The sequence below is a fragment of the Phragmites australis genome, chromosome 2, assembly GCF_958298935.1.
Source record: "Phragmites australis chromosome 2, lpPhrAust1.1, whole genome shotgun sequence".
NCBI lineage: Eukaryota > Viridiplantae > Streptophyta > Magnoliopsida > Poales > Poaceae > Phragmites > Phragmites australis.
Genome location: NC_084922.1, coordinates 31028807 through 31043674, shown reverse-complemented (window position 1 = coordinate 31043674; position 14868 = coordinate 31028807).

Here is a 14868-nt window from a genome sequence, read left to right as displayed (position 1 = left end):
AACCTTGACATAGCTTTTAGTGGTTTTTATTTTACTCTAGTGATCTTTAGTTTGTTTCTGCAAGTTTTCTTGATCGCTTAGCAATTAGTTTTAAAATCCTACACTATGGCCATCGACCATAATCTTCTTGCCACTAGTAAATGCACACGTGTTTCACTAGGACTGGCAACGTATTCTGACTTGAAACCCGACAACCCTAACTCAACTGTACCAGATTTACTAATCGGGCGGAATCTCAAACCCGAACTTGAGCTCGTTGAGTGCCCATCGGGTTGTCCCGTGTGGGCGCGTGGGTGGCGTGGAGGTTGCTAGGAGGTAACAATAGGGTCGAGCGACAGGGTAGGGTAGCAGTAACCGGGCGACAGGGCAGGGCAGGGCAGTGGTGACCGGGTGACTACGGCGATGCGGCGTGGCGATAGGCCAACGTATCTGTAGTTGGAGGAGGTTGGGTGGTGGGGAGGCGACGGGGAGGTTAGGTTACGGCTGCTAGGTGGCAGTGAGGTGACAATGGCGATGGGGAGATGGGCGGCGGGGAGGACGGACGACAGCATCTGTGTGGTAGGGAGGCAACGGTGGCGGTGGGGAGACCAGGCGACAGGGAGGTGACGATGGTGGTGGGGAGACTGGGCGTGGCTGTTGGGAGGTGGGAAGGACGAGCGGCGACATCCGTGTGGTGGGAGGTGGTGGTGGTGGCGGGGAGGCGACAACCAACAGCTTGAATCGCCAGATGTGACTAACAGGTGTGTGAATGTGTGCATTGGGTTTCATATGTTGACGAGCTGAGTTGGGTTAGGCCTGCTCATGGCAAATTTGCGAGGTCACACAGGTGAAATTGAAAACCCAAGTCCGACCCAACTCATTTCGAATATTTGACCCGCTAGACCTGTAACACCCTGAATTTTAGCATATAAAAATATAGCAAAATTCGCTCCAAATTAAAACTTTTTCTAATTATTAAACCAGTATAAAATCGAGGATATATATATTTAATGTATATATACTCGTATGTATATATTCAAATATATTATTTTGGGCTAAGTATTCCAGAAAGCACCAAGTTAATTTCTAAATTAATCGTTGCATTGAATTGATCATATACATTTTGGTTTATTGGTTCTTATGGTTCTTTGCGTAGCAATTCGAATTGAATGCTTCTCAGTTCGAATCTATTCTAGTTCTTCTCGGTAATTTCCTAATCCAAATCAATTCGTAAAGATCGATCTTCCAATCCAACTCAAATCTATAATTCAATTATTCAATTGAGTTATCCCCATTTAATTTTGTTCGACTCGAACTGGATGTCTCTCAAATTCGAATCTCAATATTTATTCTTATCAGCTCAAATACAAATTGAATTCAATTCCTTTGAATTCAAGCCTCTCTCAAATACCGAGGTTTCCAGTTCAAACATTTCTCCTAATTCAAATACCCTTATTGAATTAATGCCCAAACTCAGATTCGAATACTCCTATTTGGGTTTAATCCTATATATCCAAATCCCATATCCATTCCAAGCCATTCTTTTGAATCATCGCCGATTTTATATTCGAATGCATTCGTTTGAATCTCTGCAAATACAAATACACAAATATCTCACTGTTGTCTCTCTCACATCTCTCCTTCTCTCCAGCACCCATGCCGGCCACCACCCTTTCCAGCTCCTTCCTCTCTCTCCCTGCAAAGATCACACCGACCACCGCAAGCCCATCCCCATGCCCTGCTCTCTCTCGTTCCTTCCACTGCATGGCAAACTCCATCTTCTCCTCTCCTTGCTTCACCAGCAAGCTTCCCCACACAGGCACAAGCATACATACACACAAACATGCATACATACACACAGGCACCCCACCGAGCTCCCTTCCCATGCGCCTGTGCATTCCTCCGCCGTGGCGCCGTCTTGCCACCGCTGCCGCCGAGCTGGTCCGCACATGCGCCGCCGTGTACTCCACCGCGCCGTTGTTCATCCGCGCGCAGCCGTACTGTCGTCGCTACGCCGTGCCACTCAGCTGCGATGTCGCGCCAAGCCACCCTGCTCACCGTTGCCGTGCTCGGTGCCGAACGTGCCACCGTCGTGCCCGCGCGCCTCGTCGTGCCGCACCGCCGCCGTCGCTCAGTCGCGTCGCGCCGTGCGCCGTCCAGGTGAGCTCCCTGCTCAGTTCGCCTCCCCCCTCTCTGTTCAGGGCAGCCGCCCGCGCGTCTTCCGCGCCATCGCCTTGCGCCGCACCGTAGCGCCGCTTGCGCCTTCGTGCGCCGCGCCGCCATCCAGTGCGCGCCGTCCGCCCATGCCACCGTGCTGCTCCCTTCCTGAGCGCTGTCCGCGCGCCGCGTTCCACCACGCCGCGTGCTCGCGCCGACCCGCCCAACCCACTGGCTGCGCCGCCCTTGCACCGTTGGCCCGCGCACGCCGTAGCTGGTCCGCGCGCCGCCCCTCACTCCGGTGCCTCTCCTCCCCCTCCGCGTCGCCGCGCCGCCCGGCCGCCGTCCGCGCGCCGCGCCTAGTCGCCATCGCGCCCGCGTGCACCGTCTCCCTCCCGGTGCGCCGTGCCGCCTCGGCCGCGCCTCACGGTCACCCCTCTTGCCGTCCCGGCCGCCGTCGCCGCTGCGCTCTGCCTTCTGCACTCCGCCGCGCATCCCGCATCGCCGCCCCGGTGCGCAGCGCCGCCTTCACCGTCCCGCAGCCGAGCTCCCGCCGGCACCCACTCCTCTCCCTCCGGCTCCTCCCTCCGCCTCTCTCTGTGAGCCACTCGGGCAAAAAGGCCATCCGGCCTTATCCTTTCTCTCCCCCCCCTGCCGTGTGGGCCCCACAGGCCGGCGTGTTCACCGACCACGGTCCGCGGTGGACCGCACACCGCAGCCCACACCGGTCCACGACCCATGAGCCGAGCCCACTCCCTCTGGTCCACGGTGCACCTCCCTCACAACCCACTCCGGTTCACAGATCCATAGACCCAGTCCGCGAAATAGTGCTCCCTCTCTTTTTCCAGGAATTATCCTTTTCGGTAAATCTTCCGACGTCCGTAATTCATCCGTTTCAACTCCGATTTCAGCGATTCTTTCGTCGATATTCCTATAAAATCATAATCTACCTCCATGCCAAATCTTGTAAGTTTTGGAGTTCGTTTAATTTTCTCGTTTGGTAATTATTTGTATTGCGGTGTTTAATCTAGATTTAGATATCGTCTTTTAATAAATAAAGTGAGTTAGATAATTTCATAAAGATGTTTAGCTTGTAATCATAGATTAGTCGCTTGTGATAACCTAGTTTAAGAAGGTTAATTCCTTTTCTTAATAAGAATAACTAAATGTTGTTTCAATTAAGTGCTTAAGAATAAATTGATATTTCATGTGGTATTTCATGTGATAGTTTATAGATTAAATCTTAGTTATAATTAAATGTAATAGGTTAACCAGTGTAGCTGTTAAATAAATAAATATCAATCATTAAAATATGATAGAATAATTTATCATTGGTAATTAATTAATTGAATAACCTTTTGATAATTAATTAATTAGATTCAAAGGATAGATTAATCTAATTAATTAATTGCTTGTATGCTTTTACGATAGCATTAGAGTATAACTTAATTAGTGTGGCAATTAAACAACACTAGGTAATTAAGGTTAGTTGCTAACTCACCATGTTTTAGTGCTATAGATTAGAATATTAATCTCCACACTTAAGCACAGATAATCGTCTAGAGTTATACTTACGTATATATGTATACATACTCACATGCATATAGACATAAGTATTACACATATATTCATGTCTGCATACGTGCACTCACCTACGCGTAGAATCCCTAGCTGTCGTCCTTCGACAGTTAATCTAATAAGAGTTCACCTAGTTAATCGTGATTTGTTCAGGTTTTCTCTTAAGTTGATAAAACAACTAGGTTAATAGCTTAGCCTAGCTTCGCTAGGTTATTCCGTTATTCTCTGTGTATTAGTTTTGTATTGATTAAGAGTTGTCGTTTGTCTTTTCTGCTAGGTTTAGCTTCCGTCGTTTTCTCCGTTGTTTTTCTTCCGTTTTGGCATTTCTTGGTTTTGTTCTGGTGTTCAATTGCTTAGTCATTGTGCGCTTTTTATCGTTAATATGCGTAGACTCGAAGTCAAGGTTCTAAGCAAGAACGCGAGTAAGGAACTGAAGGCAAGGTCCAACGATGAAGAAGAATCCCGGGAAACTCAAGATACAAGACCAATCGTGAATTGACTCTTCAAGAAGGCAAGTCCTATTTCCTTGATCATATTGAACCTATGTTTTCAAATAATATATATGATCAACTAAAATTGGACTTATTATCGCATGTGCTAGATATTGCATTTTCTTTCAAACTACTTGTAGTAGTTAACCCTATCAACACTGCCATACCATACATGTCATCATCCAGAATACATATCACCCTAGGAATACCTGTTGTTAAATATATTAACGATGGACGACGCCTTGATATATAGCATGCTTAGGATTGAATACATCTCCTCGAAGATGTCGCTTTTAAAATACGTCTCCTCGGAAATATTGCTTTTAAAACACTTCTCTTCGGAGACAAGATTTACTGTTATCAAAGATAACTCATATACCATGATTCCTTGATGGTTGTGAATTCCGTGATTGTGGTGAAATCCTTGATGTCGTGTGGGACATGGAAGGTGATGTGTAAAAATGGGTGAAAACTGTTTTGGCGGGGGCAGGTAGAGTAGTCCTCTGTGGGAAGGGATGCTCTTGGGGGCATGTGGTATTGTGGGAATACTCGTGCTGGGAGATGCCCACCCCGGCCGCTTAAGGACCGAGTCATTGCGGCCCGTCTAGCCTAGCCACTACGTACAACCATGCGTCCTGTATGGGCAGGACTTGACTTTCCTTCACTGGACTGGGTCGGACATCATACCAGGAGGCTGAGAGCAACGAGCAGGCAAGTACTATCCTGTCCCGCATGCTTGGAGGTTTCTAGTACTGGCCAAGGCTTAAAAAGGGATGCTGGCCTTCGAAAGCATGCAGCTCTGGTACTTGGGCGTGTCTCGTGGAAAAGCCCGGCAGGAAAGGTGTTATGGAGGGTCTCGCTATGATTCGCTCCCCTGCATGCAACAGTGGGAGGCTGAGCATATCGCGTGGGTAAAGTTGTACAACCTCTGCAGAGTGTAAAACTATTCGAATAGCCGTGTCCACGGTCATGGACATGCGAAAGCAGCAATCGCGTTGACTAGACTCAGGGTGCGTGTGTCTTGATGAGTGAGTGTGTGGACTAGATGTCCGTGTGATGTGGTTCCTGGCTCGATCCGCCAGAAGCTGTGTGGTACTAGAGGTACACCAGATGTGATAAAAGGGACTGCGGAGTGAGGTATAGCCCCTCCCAGGACCGAAAACCCCCAGATACAACTTGTTACCTTGGTTTTGGTTTTAAAACTATCTCGACAGCTTTGCTATCAGGTCACCTTCTAATACGTTGGGGACTTGAGGTGATACTCAATACCAACAGAAGACGCCTGAACCGTTTTACTTCTAAACCGTTTTGAAAGCTTTGTTATCAGGTTATCTTCTAATACGTTGGGGATTTGAGGTGATACTCAGTACCAACAGAAGATGTCTGAACCGTTTTACTTCTAAACCGTTTTGAAAGCTTTGTTATCAGGTTATCTTTTAATGCGTTTGGGACTTGAGGTGATACTCAGTACCAACAGAAGATGCCTGCCTTTGTTTTCAAAAGCTTTGTTACATTTATTTCAAAAGGTTAACGGTGGAGAATATAACTGGATATCTGCATAAAACCTGCTTTACGCGTAAAACTATGCCGTAAAGCCTTATCCTTGAAATATTCATTATGCATCTATCAACCCCTTTGAAGTAGTATAGGACTTGTTGAGTACCCTCCGTACTCAGTCTTGTTGCTTTCAGATTGTTGAGTTGGAGATCAGCCTCAACCCAGATGAAGTCGAAGAGAAGAAGTCTAAGGTCGCGTCCGCACCCGAGTTGCCTGTGGTATTGGGTTGCATCGTCGTTTCGCTCCGCTGCGCTGTAGGCTCTTCTGCCTGGCTGGTCTGCTGTGGATTCTTGTCCATCAGACCATCTTTTATCTTTTCAGGTATTTATTTTACTTATTTGTATTCGAAATATGTATTTGATATCATTCTGTTGAATTCTGTGCGTATCAGCTACTTGATCCAGGGACTGATACAGGAGGCACAGGGGAACCCGGGTTTGGGGTCCTGACAAGACCCGTGAGTGAAAATTTAGATCCAAAACTGGACCCATAAAGTGCAGAACTGTGGGTACCCAGACCCACGGGTCTAATTGCCATCCCTATGTTTCACATATGTGGAATCAATACAGGATATATCAATCCGAAGAAGTAAAAGAATATAGCATAACAAAAGTGATTTGCATACACAAAATTCATAATATGATTATATAATTTTAAGAGAGAGGAGAATAACAAGTACCTATATAGGAGGATGAAGGGGATCATTGTCTAGAGTTGGTCGTTCATAGCAACTCTGTGAGGAGGATCAAGATGGTGACCAATTTTGTGAGAGGATGAAAACAATTCTTGCACAGTACTTTCGTGTAAGGATTGTGTGGCATAGACAACCTCCATGGTAGACATTGATGGAGATGACGTGAGGGTGGCGACACATCCTCTCCAGAAAGCTAGCGTTGTAGGCGAAATGCATGAGGCAGAGCACTATATGGAGAAACTTGGTGTTGTAGGCGAAATGCAGGATGCGAAACACCCTTTGGAGAAACCCGACAGTGAATACATAGAAGACAAATATTATACATTTAGGTATGAAAGATAAATAATAAAAGATTAAATGTATTTTTAGAATGTATGATATATGTATATTGAACGGCTAAGTATGAAAAACAAATAATGAAAAATTAAATATATTTTTATAAGGAGAAATAAGATCTAACTATAAACAATAATTATTTAATTAACTTAATAGACAGTAGAGATCTATTAAATTTGTTATTCCTTATGTATTTTATAGAAGTATCGATTCTGCTATACGGTAGCTGGTTTGTGGTTTCGAATTACGTGTCGATTTGACGTCGCTGCAGCATGCAGCAAGTACGGGACATGAGGGCATGGGCGCATGGCAACTACGTCCGGACTTAGGCCCTGTTTGTTTCAGATTATAAAAGCTGGATTGTGATCAAAATTCAAAAGCTGAAACAAACAGCTGAATTGTAAAAGCTGGATTCTGATCATAATCCAAAAGCTGAAACAAACAGCTGGTTGAAAAAGCTGAATTGTTACAATCCAACACACAGATTGTAACAATCCAGCAATCTGCTTTCCACCAGATTCTAACAATCCACAATCCAGCTTTTTACAATCCAGCTTCTTACAATTCACAATCTATAAGCTGCTTTTCATAATCTACAGCTGAAACAAACAGGTCCTTACGATGAGGCCCATGATAGGCTGGCTCGGTAGATCGATCCTCCCATCGAAATCAGAGTGAAAAGCAAGATGCCGTAGGAATGCTGCGTGGCACGCGATCGAGCACCATGATGCTGCGTACTCACGTGTGCATCTCAAGTTGTCCGAGCGAGTCATTCCACGTCCGGAGATGGATTTGATTGGTATTATGGGTGAAAATGAATTGGATATTATTATTATTATTATTATTATTATAAATACGAATATAAATTTAAATATTCTTGAATGTGAATACGAATCAGATTATTCGAATCTAAATTCGTATTCAAATATCTACTCGATCGGGTTGTATGTAAACATCTACATCTTTAACGATAGAATCTTTATTTTGGTGTGCAAAAAATTCTTTCACATTTGGAATTATTGGAATTACCAAAAAATTTAGAAATTTTATTCAAAATTCATGTAAAAAATTTAAATTTTTGCTCAAATTAGTTCCAATTTGATTGAGCCAGAATATATAAATTTTGTTCATCTTTGAAATATCTAAAACTTTAGCAAAATTTGGTTCCCTAGTTGAAGGATACAAACATTATCCATTTAACATCTAAATTCAAAGCAATTCAGATATCCACGTTTGAATCCAAATCTAGGAAATGAATTCAGATACATCCATTTTATTATCTGTTTCAAAAACAAATATGGATACGTATATTTATATTCGTGTTTTAACGGATACGAATATTAGATAATTCAAATACCTACTATCCATTTTCACCCCTAATTGGCATCGATCATTATATATATATCAAGCATATTTGGTACTACCAGGAGTATATACTTCCACATACGTATCTCATAACACATGAAATATCTTATATGATAAATGGTATATACATGGAGCATACAAGTATATAAAATCATACGAGCATACAAGTGGTATGTATAGTTTTTAAGAAGGTTTGCACATATTTTTTTTAGTATATTATATTTTATGTACAAATACAAAGGTATCATCATAATCTAATAAAATTGATTAGACTTTTTTCTATTTTTTCATGTAGCTCACATTAGGGTATCTTAGAATGAGTATATAAATATATTCATAGTGATAAATAAGTATATCCAGTTTATTTATATGGTATATCATAATAAGGAGTATTTATTCTCGGGAGTACAGACTAGTTTTCTTATATGTATATGTGTGTGTGTATATATATATATACACACGTGTGTATATATATATATACACTTTCGGATCTACAGTTGTAACTAGTGTACCTAATAGATTGTAACTGATAGTTTTTTGAGTTGTAACTGAGGAGTGACGCAACAGTAATTAGATTTGAGCCTAGGCGATATATATATATATATATGTATATATAATGATCGGAGTTACGTTTTGGATTATACTACGATTACAATCGTATTCCTTAGGTTGTACATCATTAGACAAGAAATTCGTTAGAAGTTACGTTCATCCATAACGCAATTGCAACTCAATTTTTTTATTTACGTCTGGTTGTAACTCTCTTTCTCGCGGATTGTAACTCTACTACTTTTTGAATTATAACTGGGGGTGGCTCAAGAGTAAGTAGAGTTGAGCCTAGACATATAATATATATACACACTATATATATACACGGCGAGTCTATTCTACACCTAGATGAACTATAGTTCACTGTTGCGTCACTTTCAGTACAACTCAAAAACTGTTAGGTACGACTAAGAAAATAGTCAGTTACGACATCACAGATAGTTGAGTTATGATCACATAATAAAAGTATATAATTACGACTAGAGAAGTTATCCAAGTTACAACTAGAGAAGTTATCCAAGTTACAACTATATATATTTGTAGTAACTGACCTACCTTATAGATCGTAACTATACTATTTTTAGTATCATAACTAGGAGTGTGCGCACACATAATAAAAAGTACATAATTACGATTAGAGAAGGTATTCAAATATGACCATACATATTTAAAGAAACTAACATATATTATAGATCATAAATATACTGTTTTTAGTTGTAAATGAGAATGTGCACATAAGTGACCTATGTTAGGGCTAGGCGCATATATAGATATAGACATGGTACGTGATCCTGTCAGCACTGCAATATATTTTGTACAGTCGCCGGTGACCTCACTCATTGTACAGTAGTCAATGACCTCATGTGTTGATGGCACGTACGTGCATGACACCGCTGCACCGTGGCAGCTCCATTCATTGGCATGCGTGTGCTTGTGCAGTACGCACTGGGGAAGGCAGATGCACAGGAGCTATGCTGACGCTGCAACTGCACGGCTGCACTGCAGAGGTACCAGTTTTTCCTGCCCACGGTGTTTACGTGAACTTGCTCCACGAACTTACGTAGATGTCAACTGATGAAGAACATTACTTTTCGACTTGTATGTGTACGTGTACAGGTATTATTGTTATGAATAGCACTTGTATTTAATATAGGGGCTCTAGGCCCAAATATATACATGTACAGATGGGGGTAAATATGTAAAAAACCCCTTATACAATGGGGAAAATACAAATACATATATACATCTAACACCCCCCCCAAACTCAGGGTGGATCAAGAACACTGAGTTTGGAGAGATAAAACTTGTGCTGAGCTCTCGTCTGTGCCTTCGTGAAGAAATCTGCCAACTGAAACTCCGAAGGCACATACCGAAGACCAATCACATCATCTTGTACCTGTGCTCGTGTATAAGAAGCATCAACACCAATATGCTTAGTGAGCTCATGCTTCACCGGATCACGAGCAATACTGATAGCACCTGTACTGTCAGACAAAAGAGGAGTCGGTGTAGTAACAGAAACACCAAAATCCTCAAGCAACCACCGTAGCCAAGTAACCTCTGTTGTCACAAGAGCCATAGCTCGCAACTCAGCCTCTACACTCGAACGAGAAACGGCTGTCTGCTTCTTAGTCTTCCAAGCAATGAGGGAACCACCAAGAAAAACACAATAGGCAGAAAGAGAACGACGATCAGAGGAATCACTAGCCCAAGTGGCATCTGAATAGGCCTGAAGGTGTAAAGAGCTAGAGCGCGGAAAGAACAGACGATGAGAGATAGTCCCACGAAGATAACGCAGAACCCGAAGAAGATGACTATAGTGGAGCTGAGTGGGAGCTGAAACAAACTGACTGAGGATATGTACAGAGTACGAAATGTCAGGACGAGTAACACCAAGATACACAAGACTCCCTATAATGTGACGATAGCGTGTGGGATCAGAAAGAGGCTCACCATCGGTGGCACGAAGATGAACATTAAGCTCCATGGGAGTCTGAATAGTACGCTGGTCAGTGAGAGAAGCACGATCAAGGAGTTCCTGAATGTACTTTTCTTGGGACAGATAGAAGCCCTCAGGCGTGGAAGAAACCTCAATTCCAAGGAAGTAACGAAGAGGACCTAGATCAGACATGAGAAACTGCTCACTGAGGCGTGCCTTCACAAAGGCAATGTACTGAGAATCATCTCCAGTAATGATCATATCATCAACATAAAGAAGGAGAAGTGTCCGACCACGAGACGAAGTGTGGACAAAAAGCGCCGGATCATGAGCACTGGCAGAAAAACCAGCAACACTAACGACAGAAGCAAAGTGCTGAAACCAAGCACGAGGAGCTTGCTTAAGCCCATAAAGAGAGCGACGAAGGCGACAAACCATACCCTCAGGGACGGAATATCCAGGCGGAGGCTGCATATACACCTCCTCACGCAGCTCACCATTAAGAAAGGCATTCTTCACATCAAGCTGAGAGATGGACCACGCACGAACAGAGGCCACAGCAAGAAGAGTGCGAACAGTGGTCATGTGAGCCACAGGAGCAAAGGTCTCATCATAGTCACGACCATGCTCCTGCTGAAAACCACACGCCACAAGGCGAGCCTTGTAACGCTCAAGAGAACCATCAGATCGGGTCTTAACCTTGTAAACCCACTTGCACGTGATAGGACGAACATGTGCAGGAAGGGAAACAAGATCCCACGTGCCAGTGCGCTCAAGAGCAGCAATCTCCTCTGCCATCGCATACTGCCATTCCTGATGATGAATAGCATCGCGGTAAGAGGTCGGCTCGGAAAGAACAGTGCCAGCAACAAACCGGTCTAGAGGTCGAATCGACCGACGATCACGAAGGGCATAGTGGTGAGACTCAGAAGAAGAATCCTCTGCAGAAGATGACTCACCAGAAGAAGACACATCAGACAAAGATGCATTAGGAGAAGGTGGCACATCAGAGGAAGGCATAACAGAGGATGGATCTGCAACACGTCGGTCACGTGTGTAGAACTGTGTCACAGGCGGCTTATGATCATAGATAGTACCAACTGGAGCCTGAGAAGAAGGCTCCAAAGACGACACCACAGAAGGATCAGAAGAAGAGGGCACCAAGCGTGAGGACTGAGCAGTGACAATAGGAGTATCAGGAAAAGTCAGGAAAGAAAGTGGCTTAACTACAGATGCATGAGAAGCATCTGAAGAAGGACAAGGATAGAAAGGATGAGACTCATCAAAAGTAACATCCCGAGAGATCCTAATCCGACGACCAATAGGATCCCAACAACGATACCCCTTATGTTCAGTACTATATCCCAGAAAGACACACTCAACAGACTGAGCGGTCAGCTTGGTGCGCTCTCGAGGTGCAAGGAGCACATAGCACACACAACCAAAAAGACGAAGGCTGGAGTAGTCAGGCGTCTTCCCACAAAGACGCTCATATGGAATCCCACCATGAAGAGCTGATGAAGGCTCAAGGCTGGATGTTAGTCAAATAAGTGGCAGTAGAGACAGCATCAGCCCAAAAATGAGGTGGAACAGAAGAGGCAATCATAAGAGCACGAGCAGTCTCAAGAAGATGACGATGTTTGCGCTCAGCAACACCGTTCTGAGCATGAGCACCAGGACAAGAGAATTGGGTAAGAGTGCCCTGCTCCGAAAGGAACTGGTGAAGGGCTCCAGAAAGGTACTCCGCAGCAGAGTCAGCACGAAAAATCCTAATGGCAGTGTCAAACTGAGTACGAACTATGGTGGCAAATGTCTTATAGATAGATAAAGCCTCACTACGATGTGTCATGAAATAAACCCATGTGTGGCGAGAAAAATCATCTATAAAAAGTATATAGTATCGATGGCCCCCTTTCGAAACGAAGGGAGCCGGACCCCATACATCAGAATGAACAAGATCAAAAGGACGCTTCGACACTGACTCACTAGAATGATAGGGAAGCTGAATCTGCTTACCTAGCCTACATCCCTGACACTGATCCAACGATACATCACCAGAGACAGATCCCAAAAGACCACGATGAACTAATGTAGACAGACGCGAACCACAAAGATGGCCCAAACGATGATGCCACTTAGCAAAGGACGATGAAGACGAAACAGTAGAAGCAGAGCCCACGAGACTGGCAGAGGCAGCGGAAGGAAGACAAAGCCAGTCAAGCTCCCAAAGGCGCTGAGAATCACGTCGACGAGGGCCAGTACCAACCAGGAGACCCGTGCTACGATCCTGAACACAACAAGAGTTAGAGTCGAGAATGACACGACAACCATGATCAGTGAGCTGGCCAGCTGAGATAAGCTGCATGGTCAGTTTGGGAACATAAGAAACAGCAGGGACATGAAAAGAGTCAGACAAAAGAGTGCCTCGTCCTGCAACAGAAAGGGGTGATCCATCTGCGGTATGAACAGTGATAGGGATAGATGGAGTACTAATGGAAGAAAGATTGGTACGATCATGAGTCATATGAAAAGATGCACCAGAATCAAGAATCCATGGAAAAGTACCTGGAGCGGAAGTGGAAAGTGGTCCCTCAGTGGAAGACTGAGAAGCAGCAGCAGCAGGATTTGACGGTGCAGAGGCCAGAGTAACAGAACCAGCAGCTTCAGGAGGTGCAGAGGTAGCAAGGCAATGAAGCAACATGAGAATCTCCTGTGTCTTAGAACCAGCAGAAACCCTCTGAGAACCTCCAGTACCAGGACTACTAGCACTACTGCCACCCTGTGAAGTACGACCACCACGACGACCCTGAGCCTTCTTCTTCCTGTAACAATAATCCTCCACATGTCCATCCTTATCACAATACTTGCAATGAAGACCGCCACTCCCTGTTTTTAGGGGGCGCCACTGAAGAAGGCGCCGCGGGGGGAGGAGGAGGCGAACGAACAGCCAAGGCAGAAGGAGACTGTAGCAGGCCTGCAGTACGAAGACGTGTCTCTTCATTACGAATAGCAGCAAGAGCATCTATCAGAGACACACAAGGCTGACGAGCAAGCAGCTGAGCACGAAGCGGCTCAAACTCAGCACGAAGACGGGTCAAGAAGTCATATGTACGCCGTACCAACAAAGCATTCTTCTGACCCCTGCAGGACTCACAAGTGGCAACTGACAACTGAGGACTAAGAGAATCAAGCTGACGCCACACAGCAGACATCTGTGCATAGAACTCCTCAACTGTGGCATCACCCTGTTGTAACAGCTGCTCCTTGCGTAAAGCATCAATATACAATGACTGACCAGATGGCTCATAAAGATCACGAAGAGAAGTCCACATCTGATGTGAAAAATCAAAGTAAACAATGTCTGCAGCAAGACGCTCTTCCATACTGGCAACAAGAATAGAGGCAGCACGAGCATCCTCATCCAACCAAGTCATGTATGCAACAAAATCTGTATCATAAGTTGACAGATTATCATCATAAGAGGCAAGCAGCTGCGCCTTGTCATTCTCTGAAGCATTCTCGGGAATCACTGGCTGAATAGGGCATACAGGCTTGGGTGGACATGGCAGATCACCAGTAAGAAAATCCCAAAGACGAAGACCCTTCATATGCCACGTCATCCGTGGCACCCAGCCGCGATAATTAGTGCCATTGAAAAGCACCGGACATCGCGGAACCTGGAGACCACCTAACGAAGGAGCTGAGGACGACATCCTGAAGCAAAACACCTGTCGACGGCAAGAGCGCAAGTGAAAAGCGGCGGGCGACAGCAAGTGAGCAGAATAGAAGTGGTGGCGGCGGCAGCAGTTTTTTTTTTTTTGAATCACACTACCTTTCCAGAGCCAAGCAAGATAAGCCGGCGAAGACTGTAGCAGCAGAGAGCTACGTACAGCCAAAACAGGAGAGAAAGGTAGGTCCTTTTTTTTCTCACGGCTCTTCCTTTTTCTGGGTGCTCACGGCTCTGTTGAACAGAGCAAAACAGAGGCACCGAGAGAGAGAGAGGAGCAGAGGCACGGCTCGGTCCCGACGGTAGGGGAGGCGGGTCCCCGGCGCGGTCCTGACGGCGGTGGAGGCGGCTTCCGGCGTCCTAGCAGCGGAGGGCGAGATCCCGGCGGCGGACCCCGAAGCCCGACGGACCCCGACGCGGTGGGTCCCAACAGGGGCGAGGCGAGGTCGGCGGCAGGGGACCACGTCGGCGGGGCGAGGACCAGCAGCGGCGCGAA